Consider the following 13,532-nt stretch of genomic DNA (forward strand, 5'->3'; position numbering starts at 1 on the left):
ATGTGTTTATTTGGGCAGGAGAGAGCAAAGAATGTCTGTCAAAAGTGTGGTTATATGTATGATAATCAATTTATTAGTAATTATGGTAAATAGTCACATTTTTATAGAGCTTTTTCATCTTCAAGGCACTCAAAGAGCTTTACATCAAGGAACCATTCACCTATTTGCACAGTGTGCGCAGACACTAGGGACAAGGTGGGTTAAGTGTCTTGCCCAAGGACACAACAACAGTATTCATCTGTGGGAGCTAGAATCGCAATGTCAACTTGCGGGACAGTGGATCTGACCGCTCAAATAATGATGTTTATGTAAAGAGCTGAATTTGAACTGCCAACCTTCAGATCACTGGACAAATGCTTTACCAACTGGGCTACTGCTAACTTTCAGTGCTAAGGCTAAATTACTGGAAGTATCTGAACACCTCGTAGCCCTTGTTGGCACCTATTCTGTTTGTTGACCTGCTGTAGACTGGGACAAAAGTGATCTGGGGCAAAGATGATTTGAAACATAGTGAATGAGCAGAGACCAGACTAGAGCCAAGGATTGAACTAGCGATCAGTGATTTTGCAGGTTTGTGTCCAGCCCTAATGTACTCTGCATTTGAAGGGTCCTTCAAATCCTTCAAATCCATCCTTCAAATGTAAGGTACATTAGGTCTGAGCTCATTGCTAAAAGCTACTTTTTAGTCAATACATTTAAAGCAATACAGCTGTCTCTGTGGTTAGGGTTATTGTTTTCATTAAGTTTGGATTTGAGGTAATATTGTGGAGGTATCACCAGGGCTCTGCAATACAATACAAAAATATTAATGTGTAAAACACTCTGTCCACCTTGTGATGTAATGGTAATACAGGAAGTACTCCACTGTGTTTTTAAACTTCATACACCTTCAGTAGAATCATTTGGATAATTTCAGCCCTGCAATTGCTAGTCTGCACTGAACTAAAGGTAAAAGGTAGCTGTCATCTTAAAAACTACCACTAAATAACATCATAAGGTGGAACAGAGCATTTTGAGCGTTGGAGATGTAGACAGACTAATAACAAAGGATTACTCAAAGATATGTAAATGAAACAAAACACAACTCCAGGTATGTTTTAGAGGAGGTAACAACATTATAACATGACTTAAAGCTCACGATACTAGCTACTACTACTACTACTAGCTGGCAGAGGAGTAGAAAGACCCTAGCTGATTATTGATTAATTACTCATACAGTCCCACATAACACTAAGAATAATAATGACCAATGATTTATATTGTCCTCACCAAACTTCTCCAAGTGCTCTCCATCACTCCTTCATTCAGTCACTGCTCTTTCACACTATTGTGGAAGCAGACAGCAACCCCTCTAGCCGGAACTAATCACACTGTAACACTACACATTCACACAGGCAAGAATGGAATGCCATTAATCAACACTGGTAGAGGGGATTGAACCACCAACCTTGAGTTACGAGCATTGATCAAGCTACTGCTGCTGCTTGTGTCCATTTATTTGCGACTGACAATGGAAAGAAAAGATTTGACTTCTAAGCAATTAGTAGGTACCGTCTGTAAGTAATTAATAATTGTGTTACAAAAAAAAATAGCCTTACCTTTTCCCTGTTTAGTTAAATGGTCTTATTTTACGCAATGTTTACTCTTGTAAGCTTGTAATGTAGCTAGTCCATTACCATCATGGAGGCTAGCAGAAAGAAAGGACATACACAAGCGTTTAAAATGTTTTATTGATAAATGTGTATCACTGAATTGATTGTAATTGTGCAAATTTTAACTTACCCATGTTGTCTGCCTTAGGTGTTTCGGCCAAATGAGTCCCCGGGGAGCTGAAGCACCTTAAGAAGGTTTCGGGGCAGACCACTGGGGGTTAACAAGGAGAGGGTGCTGTATGTATAACAGGTACTGCAAAGGCTGATTTAAAAAACAACAACTTTTTTCTTTCTTTGTAAAGTTTATGGTGAAAAATAAACACACTTCGGTCTGCACTGGACTAATTGTCTCAGCTCTGCTCTGTTCCTCTTTTAACCGCTAAAGTTGCTATCCAGGCGATTACAATTGATGTCAGAAGCTGGGACCCATGCAACAGAGTAACTGAGGATGAGTACAAGAAGAAAAGTGCAGATCGACCAACATGAGGAGCCTGACGAGGGGACAAGTGCACCTGCCGACCAAGAGGCTGGAGCAGCTTGCAATCCTGGGGACAAGCTGGAGGAGTTGACTGCGCTGGTAAAGTCACTCGCACAGTCCCAGGCAGTCAGAGATCAGCGTTTAGAAAAGGAAGCAGTACAACAAGAAACAAAATGGAAAAACATGCAGCACCAGATGAAAAAAATGCAGTCTTTGGTGACTCGCGTCATCCAAAGACAAGATCAAGAGCAAGAAATGGCTCCCCCTACAGGTCAGAATGAAAACTATGAAGATGAAAGCTCTGGTCAATGTGAACACAACAGATTTTTTAGAGAGATGGTAATCCACAGAGAGCCAAAGCTGCTACCACTCTCACCTGAGGACGATATTGAACATTTTCTTACCACTTTTGAGAGAAAGGCTCAAGTCTGCAGATGGCAAAGAGATGAGTGGGCACTCCACCTCGTGCCTCTACTCACAGGCAAAGCTCGCAGTGCGTATGTTCAGATGGACTTTGCGGAGGCTGAAGATTATGAAAAGGTTAAAGCAGCAATATTAACAAAATATGAAATAACTTCAGAGACTTACCGCCAAAGATTTCGGTCCATAGAGATCTTGCAAGATGAAACCCTGAAGGAGCTATACGTACGACTGAAGGACATGTTCTCTAAATGGGTCAAACCTGAAAAATCTACAATAAAGGAGATATCAGAGACTTTGATTTTGGAGCAGTTCCTGAGAATGGTTCACGCGGAGCTTGCAGTGTGGATCCGTGAACACCAAGATGGCAGAAAAAGCAGCAGAGCTGGCAGAGGTCTTCCTAGCTGCAAGGAAAGGACTCAACCACACCACTTATGGACGGAGCTCCTTCCAGGTCCAAAGAGGTCGGGACCGAGAACATGGACACAGAGACCAAGCCCAAAGTAAGTCCGATGGGGGTGAACGGGGTTTTGGTCATAATAGGGCTCTGTCTAGACAAAGGCAAATTATACCTAGCCATGTTCAAAAATCAAATCTTGGTAACAGTTCCCATAGGTCCAGCAAAGAAGTCAGATGCTACTTGTGTAATGGGCAAGGCCACACCCAGTATTCCTGTCCTTTAGCTAATAAGTCTAAGCCATCCGTTTACTGTGCAGTGCGCAGACCTGTGCGGCCAAGTCATTTTGCAACCCAGAGAGCTTGTACCGCACCAGTCCTGATAAATGGCCACCGTACTACAGCACTATTGGATACGGGTGGGTTTCAGTCTATGGTTTTGTCAAATTTGGTGTCAAGAGAAAAATGGAGTGAGGACAAGACTACCATTAGCTGTATTCATGGAGATGAACACCAGTATCCAATAGCAGAGGTGTACTTGACAGTGGGAGGTCAAACTTTTCTAATGCCAGTAGCTTTGGCCCCAAATCTTCCTTTTGATGTGATTCTGGGTAATGATGTTCCAATTTTGTTAGATTTGATGCAGGAGTCAGAAAACTTGCCGGAGAACCTGAATATACCCAAATACTTACCTGTAAATCCTAATCTACTTGAAGATATACCTGCAAATCCACCTGTAAACTTACCTGAAAAAGCAGCACCATATAGGCCTTATAATATGGTTATTACAAGAGCTCAGCATGCAAAAGAGTCTTTAAAAGAGTTACCATTTTGGGGGGAGGACTTTGAACCTGTAAGGGAAAAACCAGTCAAATCAAAGGCACAGAAAAGACGGGAAAAGTTTATAGGTACGGCTTGCAAACAGACAGGAAAAACAATCAAATCTTCTGTCCAAATTGAGTTTGAACTCCCATCAGATGTAGCCAGACTCCAAAAAGATGATGCAACCCTAAAACCCTGGTTCCAAAAAGTTACAGAAGTGGAAGGAGTGAAACAGGGCAGTCCAGGATGTTTAGAGGAGGCAACATACATCATTAAAGTGGGCATTCTGTACCAAAGCAAGGGCACTGTTGAAGCCTTGGCATTACCCAAATCCTTTAGAGCCAAAGTAATGGAGCTCGGTCATTCGGTGCCATGGGCGGGACACATGGCATTTCAAAAAACTTTGTGCAGAATTTCAAGCAGATTTGTTTGGCCGAGCATGTACAATGACATCTCAAAATTCTGTAATGCATGTGAAATATGTCAACTTACCTCGTCTCGCAAAGCCCCTTGTGCTATGTTGCAGCCTCTACCTATTATCGAAACTCCATTTGACAGAATAGGAATGTACATAGTTGGGCCATTAGAACGCAGCAGTTCAGGAAACAAATATATTTTAGTTCTCTGGGATTATGCAACTCGGTATCCTGAGGCCTTTCCTTTGAAAACAATCAAAGCCAGAAATGTTGCTAACTATTTATTACAGCTGTTTTCCAGAGTGGGAATACCAAAAGAAGTTTTGACAGACTGTGGGACAAACTTTATGTCTAGGTTATTACAGCAGGTTTACAAGCTCCTAGGTATTAAGGGTATTAGGACCACCCCATACCACCCCCAGACGGACGGGCTAGTTGGTACAATCAGACTTTGAAAAATATGCTGCGTAAGTTTGTGTCTCACACAGAAGCATACTGTTACCAGTGGTTCCCATACCTGCTATTCGCATACCGTGAAGTGCCACAGGCCTCAATGGGGTTCTCGCCCTTCGAGTTGCTCTATGGACGCCAAGTAAGGGGCCCTCTCAACCTCCTCAAAGACTATTGGGAGATTCCAACCCCCTCAGAGGAGAATGTGGTGGCCTATGTGGTAAAGATGAGGCAACGTCTAGAGGAAATGTCTGTTCTGGCACAAGAGACTTTAAGGACCGCTCAACAAAATCAAAATACTTGGTATGACCGCAAGGCTAGGGAAAGAAGCTTTGAACCTGGCCAGAAAGTGCTTCTTCTCCTCCCCACCTCCAAAAGCAAACTCCTTTCCAAATGGCATGGTCCATATGAAGTTACCAGAAGAGTGGGTAAGGTCACATATGAACTTTATACGCCTGACAGAACCAAAAAACATCAAACGTTTCATGTGAACTTGTTAAAAGAATTTCAGTCCCACCAGGAATCTGTTCATCAGCTGTTGATCCGTGCTGTTGAGGATGAGGAAAGGCCAGAGAAGTTCATGCCTGGAAGCCAGGGTGAGTCACTAGTCGTAGACACATCACATCTGTCTATCTCCCAGCAGGAGCAACTGGTTCCTCTCATTGACCCAGAGCTGTTCAGAGACTCACCTGGTTACACTGACCTGGTCCAGCACAACATCCGGCTGAAAAAAGAGGCTCCTCCATGTCAGAAGAGCTACAGAATACCTGAGCAGTTGGTGCAAGCTTTGAAAAAAGAAATCAAATTGATGTTGGAACTAGGCATAATTGAAATCTCAAACAGTGAATGGTGCAGTCCAGTGGTTCTAGTGCCCAAAAAGGATGACTCGCTGAGATTTTGCATAGACTTTCGTTATCTGAATTCTGTTTCATTGTGTGACCCTTATCCAATGCCTAGGATTGATGAGCTGGTGGAGCGAGTGGGGCAGGCAGAGTACATCACCACCCTGGACCTGAGCAAAGGCTATTGGCAAGTGGCACTGGCTCCAGAGGTCCGAGAGCTGACAGCCTTTAAAACTCCTTTTGGTATGTACCAATTCAGAGTTATGCCATTTGGACTCCAGGGGGCACCAGCCACCTTTCAAAGACTAATGGACTATGTTCTGAGAGATGTTTCAGAATTTGCAGTGGCATATTTGGACGACATTGTAATCTACAGCCAAACCTGGGAAGAACACATGGCTCACCTAAAACAAGTCCTCCAGTGCATAAAGTCTGCTGGCCTAACTATTAATTCTCAGAAATGCTGTCTGGCTCAGAGAGAGGTAGAGTACCTGGGCTTTGTCATTGGACATGGCAAACTCAGGCCCCAGGTGGGAAAAATGGAGGCTATTCATTCTTTCCCCATTCCAACCACAAAGAAGAACGTGAAGAGCTTCCTAGGGCTTATTGGCTGGTACAGGAAATTCATTCCTCACTTTGCAGATCACTCCGCGGTGCTTAATGTCCTCACCAAAGCATCAGCACCGAGAAAAGTGATATGGACTGACCAATGTGACCTCGCTTTCAGGGACCTAAAGGAGGCCCTGGACAACCATACCATTCTACAAACCCCAGACTTCAACAAACCATTCATTTTACAAACTGATGCATCTGGAGTGGGCTTAGGTGGAGTTTTATTGCAGGAGGTGGATGGAGAGAGAATGCCAGTTGTCTTTTTGAGCAGGAAGCTACAGGATAGAGAGACCAGGTATTCTACTGTTGAAAAGGAGTGCTTGGCCATGAAGTGGGCGATCGAGTCCCTGAGATACTACCTGCTGGGACGCCATTTCAGCCTAGAAACTGATCATCGTGCTCTACAGTGGCTCCATAAAATGAAGGACTCAAATACAAGAATTGCAGGCTGGTACCTGGCCCTACAACCTTTCAACTTCACAGTCCTTTACAAGCCTGGCAAGGCCAATGTAGTTCCTGACTCTCTCTTCAGGTTATATGAAGACTAAAACTATTGTACCCTTAAAAGAGGGGGGAGGAAATGTAATGTAGCTAGTCCATTACCATCATGGAGGCTAGCAGAAAGAAAGGACATACACAAGCGTTTAAATGTTTTATTGATAAATGTGTATCACTGAATTGATTTTATTGTGCAAATTTTAACTTACCCATGTTGTCTGCCTTAGGTGTTTCAGCCAAATGAGTCCCCGGGGAGCCGAAGCACCTTAAGAAGGTTTCAGGGCAGACCACTGGGGGTTAACAAGGAGAGGGTGCTGTATGTATAACAGGTACTGCAAAGGCTGATTTTTAAAAAACTTTTTTCTTGTTTCTTTGTAAACGTACTTGGGTCTGCACTGGACTAATTGTCTCAGCTCTGCTCTGTTCCTCTTTTAACCGCTAAAGTTGCTATCCGGGCGATTACAAAGCTTCATGCCATGTTAGAATGTTCTTACCTCACCAACAGCATGCCCGGACTTGTGTTTTGTTTCATTTACACATGAAACAAAACACATATTTGAGTAACCCTGCATTATTAGTCTGTCTGCATCTCCAAAGCTCAAACCTCTCTGTTCCAAATTGTGATGCCATGTAGTGGTAGTTTTCAAGTTATCAAGCTACCTTTTTTTACTACCAGTGATGCAAGTTTTCAAATGATTCTATTGAAGAAGAAAAATTTTTTGTGTGTGTGTGTGTGTGTGTGTGGGTGTGTGTGCGTGTGTGTGTGTGTGTGTGTGTAATCCCTCAGTTGTCTAGGTCTTTTTTAAATCCTTGGCTCACTTGTGTAATCTGCAGCGATCCATCGACGGTACCGACAGCTGCACACCTCTTTTTTGTGATGATGTTTACAGCGATGTCAGCTACAATTGGTATTTAGTGCATTTCTAAATAGTTTTAGAAGAATATTGCGATTTAAAATGTGCAAATAATGCCATAATGAAACACGGATGTCATAGATTATAACTATATAACAGAAACAAGCACAATAGGTCTTCTTTAAATGCCAAAGCTTCTCTGCCTCATTAAACCATAAATGTTGTGAAATGTGAAGGTCGTCTGTGTCTTTCTGTTTGGGATTACATTACAGCGTGAAAACTGCAGAACACCATTAGCCTCAAAGGAAGCCATTGTGAGGGGAGGGTACAGGACTCTCCCCGCTCTCGGAATATGCTAGCCCAGCAGAGGAGAAGAGAAAAGCAGGGGGGAGAGCATGGAGCCCTTGCCTGGAGAATCCCCCCCCCCCCTCCCCCCCACACACACACCCCACTTCTCTGGGACACATCAGCAGCACATTACCCCCTCCAGAGAGGTTAAATAATCCAATCTGCACTCCATGGCTGCACTGTCCTGATGCACTAACCTCTAACATGAATGCTTCTACTGACATGCTAACTATATAAATCAGGCCAATAGAACACTGGGCTAATGCAGCAGTGGCTATTATATAAACTATACCCAGTATTGGGAAGTGACTAACAGTGACATGTATTTTGGTATCATTAAGGAGGGGGTATTTTACTTCTATAGGATATTAATTAAATGTGCTATATAAATCAAATTGAATTGTAGTTGCTGTGTAGTGTTGTATCATGGTTTTGTATATTACTGGAGAATTGTCATGGGTGACATAGGCTTGTGGGCTGAGCATCTTGAGAAAATCTTACAGCTAACCGTTAGAAGGGTTGGAATAGAGATCCCAAAATTACACAAACACACATGGATGACACCTAAAACCTCTTCACGCATGTTTTTGATGATGTTATAGCATGGTAGAAAGCTAAAAAAATTTTTTGCATAATATCCCTTCTTTAAGGTTGGGTCAAATGCAGAGAATGAATAAAGTGTACCTTAATCTTACAGATGGAGAAGGAATTTAATTGATATTCTTGCATTCCGTGAGTACAGTAAGGAATTTCAGACACCAGTATTGGAAAACTATATATTAAACCAACAGTTCGGCATTGAACCTGGGTTCCCAGTATATGGACAGACCATGCCTCACGTAAAAGCTCAGAACCTCCTGAATTTCCTATTTAGCTGCAGAGGCTGCTCTAGCACGGATTAATGATTGGCTGCAGGTGCTGGGGTTTAGGTAGTGACCATTCAGATCAGAGAGAGGCATTTTAAGTTTAAAACAACTGGATTTCAGCTTCAAAACTGGCAACCCCAAAAGAAAGAAAGACAATGCATACATCTACATGGTCATTATATATTGATTCACTGTGTAATTTAACAATTACATTAAGATGGTAAAGTGATGGTATGTAATTTTCTTGAGGTGAAAAGTCAACTGCATGATTCTATGGAAATAGAAAGTTAAAACCCGTCGGGGATGTGCATGAGGACAGATGTGTTTTATGCTGTACTGTGAAATATTATAGCCAAAGAAACAACATTTCCATGGAAACAAGCAGGAAGAGGCCCTTTTCCAGGCCAAAAAAAGTTATATACTGTGACTTTAAGGAAAGAGACATGACTGAATATAAATTGCTGTTGACAATGTGTGGGGCAGCGTTGACTCCACAGCAGGGGACGGGCGCAGTGTGAGGGGGAAAGAGCTCTGACCTTCAGGCTAATCAAATTAATGTTCCACCAGCACCCATAGAAGATCAATATAGACAGCTGATCAACACATACTCAAAACCAACCCAATGGAGCGGCACATTCATTCACCACAGATGACCAAGCTGTGCTAAGTGGTAAAGATGTTTCTCTCAGCTTTCAGTGTCAATCCTCATACAAGTTATCCATAATTAAGTTCATTTTAGGTGCTTCCAACTAGGATCTGATCTGCGATGTTGAGAAGAATGATGGTGGACATGGATTCACAAAAGCCGTAACTTTTCAGATGGAGGTCTGTAATATGCTTGTCCCTACATTCCCTGATGTTATTGCTTTGCCTAGAATATGTGTAGCAAGAAGTATATCTGGTATATATATCTCAGTAACAGATGTTTGTATTGAAAAAAAGAAGCTTGACATGCATTCTTGTGTGTGGGCTTGCCTTTTCACAGATCTGATGTATACCTTGGCCTGGTGGTGCTCCGGGCCAAGTACCTGCTTATCTTTATTGCACTAGATAAGTTTAATGCCTTACGCCCGAAACACACTGTAAGCACATTTTGAAACGGAATAACAGATTTTTTTCCTATTAGGCTCACGCAGTGAAGCGGTTTTCAATCAAAATACATAGACAATATCTTTAATTAATGCCTTTTGAGGATTTGATCAACAGTACAGGCCCATTCACACATTGATTGAACATCAGAGAGAAGACTTTCTACTTTCTGTCATAAAGTCTTGGGTCTGACATGACCAGCCCACAGAGACAGAGAAGACAAACATATTCAGCTAACCTTTGCTTGGGTAGGCCTGCTCTATGAACTGCTCTCTGTAGGCCTGTTCTATGGAGAGTTCTGTCTGGGCCTGTTCTATGAGCTGTACTATGTAGGCCTGTTATATGGGCTGTTCTCTGTAGGCCTGTTCTATGTGTACTCTGTAGGCCTCTGCTCTAGCTGCCTATATGTCATCACTCTGAGCAGCACTCAACACGGCTTTTGTTTGCTCATGCAGTACGTTTCGGTCATCACTGTGGGAGTATCAAGCAGTGGGCGGGGAAAGCGGGAAAGTGAAAACAGAAATTTTCTGAGAACAAAATTCTCAAATGCAGGACAATAAAAGATTACTCAAACACAAGATTACACAAGCATGAATCAAATTACATCTTTGCTTAAGCTTATTATAACATGACTATTTCGCAATAACTCGTCCACTATAAGATCATATTGAATACACAGTCACTCTTTAGCTTGCTGTGAATTTGCATTGGATTTGCCTCAGAGGATGACACTGGGATAGCCTCCACCAGCTCCATTTTCCACCTCCCTCTACCCTACCAACCTCTCTTCTCCCTCCCCTCCCTCTGTGCCTCTGCCCCAGTATGCAGCCCTTCAGTCGTACAAGCATGTCCTGTGTTCAGATGAATCCACGAGGTCATCCCAGGATATTGCAGGTTTAGACTAATCAGCTACTACTTCAAGTGCTCCCTCACCAAGGGCCTGGGTAATTTGTGATGCTTTATAGTGGCTTTTTAAAAAGAGATATAATTTTGTCTTCTTTATAGTTCTAATCTCTAGCTCTTATGTTGTATTTTAAACATTTTAATATTTCACAATATTGATCTAAAGTGACTTAATAAAAGAAATTGCATAGCCCAATGAGGTATTAGTAGTTGTCAAAGCAGTCAAAAGTTTGGACACATTTTCCTTATTTATTTATTCAATATATCTGTAATGGGGCAAGACACATTTTGCTCAAATACATGGGGAAAAAATCAGGTACAGGCCCTTAAACACGCATACACACACACACACTAAAAAGTTACATGGTGGGGCTTTAACCTTTATTCTGGAGTTTGTATGCATGAGCAGATTACACAGTATATTGTTATGAGAGGGACTGAGAGCGATGCATTGACTGTCACATATTTGTAGCTCTTATCCCATTAGGGGTCACAGAGGGCTAGGGTTTATCCATCACTGTGTGTTCAATTATTGTGGCCCGTACAACCAGTCCCCATGAACAACCAGTCCCTTAACAGTCAGTCCTCGAGAACAGACAGTCTCCATGAACAGCAAGTCGCTATAAACAACCAGTCCCCATGAACAATCAGTCTATGTGTGCAACAACTCCCCATGAATAGCCAGTCCCCATGAAGAGCCAGTTTTCACGAAAAGCTGGGTCCTATGAATAACCAGTCCCCATGAACAACCGATCCCCACGTACAACCATTCCCACCACAAAACCAGTGCCCATGAGCAACCAGCCCCCATCCATGTACAACCAGTCCCCATGAACAGCCGGTCCCTATGAACAGCCAGTCCCCATGCACAACCAGTCCTCATGAACAACCAGTCTCCTTTCACAGCCAGACCCTACAAACAACCAGACCCCATGTAAAACCAGTCCCCATGTACAACCAGTCCCAGAAAAGCCAGTCCCCATGAACAGCCGGTCCCAGCGTCCTCATGTACAACCACTTTTGAATGTGACACTTTGTTGCTATGCCGACGAGTTAGATGTAAAGGTTCTATTTGTCACTTATTGTCAGTTTTGGAGATAGTCTTTAGTGAGTTGAGACTGCTGTTGTTTTGCCGTTGTTTTGGCATTGGACACAGCCTACAGTATCTTTTGTGTTCAGAAAATAAACAATAAGAAGAAATTTGAGGTGTTTTCTTACAATATAATGCTACAATACCTTAAAAAACATGCATTCTTACATTAGTGGAATCTCTATAGATGCTGTCTCTATAAAGAAAGAAAAGTTTAATGCCATATCGCTGAACATTCTAGGCAAAGCAATAGCATCACCAAGGAGACTATTACTCCTGCTGAGTAGTAGTTTAAATACTTGTTATGTTATCAACTTTTTTCGACCACTACTTTGTATTTCTACTTGAATATTATTTTTAAGCAACTGTACTCTACTTTACTACATAGAAAGGTTACACAGGGCACCTTTAAATAAGTTACCATACCAAATAATAAAACATGGAATTGGCTGTAAAGGTCCTAGTGTCGCATTTGTCATCTGGATATCAGCATATAGGAAGGTGCTTACACTTTATGGATCATATTTCAGTGCAAATCTTGTGTTGCCAATAAATTCTGTCCGTAAAGATAAAGTGGACCTATATAAAACTGGAATGGAGTTGTACAGCGCCGTTCTGGATATAACGATGACAGCAGAGGTGGGTAAATGGGTAGTTACATTTACTTAAAGTGGGACTAAACACCTAAACTCCCCCCACACATTTTACATAGATTTGCTAAACTTGGCAGTACCTAGTGGACTAAAGGGGAGAGGGGGGCAGGGCAGGGTCTGGGGGGTTTAACCTCCTGAGACCCGAGCTCTTTCATTACATCTTTTTAGCATAGCTTTTGATTAGTATTTATCATTTTAGTTTACTTCTCTATTTATTTAGTCTTATTTAATAATAATAATAATAAATTTTATTTATACAGCGCTTTTCAGGACACTCAAAGTCGCTTCACAGTAGATACAATAATAAAATATCACAAAAATTTACAACATAAAATCAAGCATTAAAAGCGATTTTGAACAGGTGAGTTTTGAGTTCTTTCTTGAAGGTGGGGAGGTCAGAGCAGTCACGGAGGGGTTTAGGTAGTGAGTTCCAGAGGGTGGGGGCAGCGATGGAGAAGGCTCTGTCCCCCCAAGTTCGGAGCTTGGTCCTACAGGGCAGGGACAGGAGGTTGGAGCTGGAGGAGCGGAGGGAGCCAGATGGAGTGTGGTGGTGGAGCAGGTCTGTGAGGTAAGGAGGGGCCAGGTTGTGGAGTGCTTTGAATGTGATGAGAAGAATTTTGAAGTGGATGCGCTGAGGGACGGGGAGCCAGTGGAGCTTGTGGAGGACAGGAGTGATGTGTTCACGTGAGGAGCCAGGCAGCGGAGTTCTGAATGTACTGTAGTCTGTTGAGGGTTTTGGATGGTGTACCGTAGAGGATGCTATTGCAGTAGTCTAGTCCAGGTTATGTGCTTGACGTGGGGTTCAAATGAAAGAGTGGGGTCGAGGAGCACACCGAGGTTACGGATGAGTGAGGATGGAGAGAGTGTGGTGTTGTCAAAGTGGAGGGTGAAGTGTTGTGAGGATTTGGCGATGTTGTGTGGACCGATGATGATGAAGTCTGTTTTGTCGCTGTTAAGTTTGAGGAAGTTGTGATTCATCCAGTTTTTGATGTCTGTTAGGCAGTGAGTGAGAGTGGATTGTGGGGTTGATGGATGTTGTGGAGATGTAAAGTTGGATGTCGTCAGCGTAGCAGTGAAAACGGAGACCGTGACGACGAATGATGTTGCAGAGGGGGAGGATGTAGAGAATGAAGAGGAGAGGAC

This window comes from Periophthalmus magnuspinnatus, chromosome 18 (assembly GCF_009829125.3).
Source record: "Periophthalmus magnuspinnatus isolate fPerMag1 chromosome 18, fPerMag1.2.pri, whole genome shotgun sequence".
In the NCBI taxonomy this organism is placed as follows: Eukaryota; Metazoa; Chordata; class Actinopteri; order Gobiiformes; family Gobiidae; genus Periophthalmus; species Periophthalmus magnuspinnatus.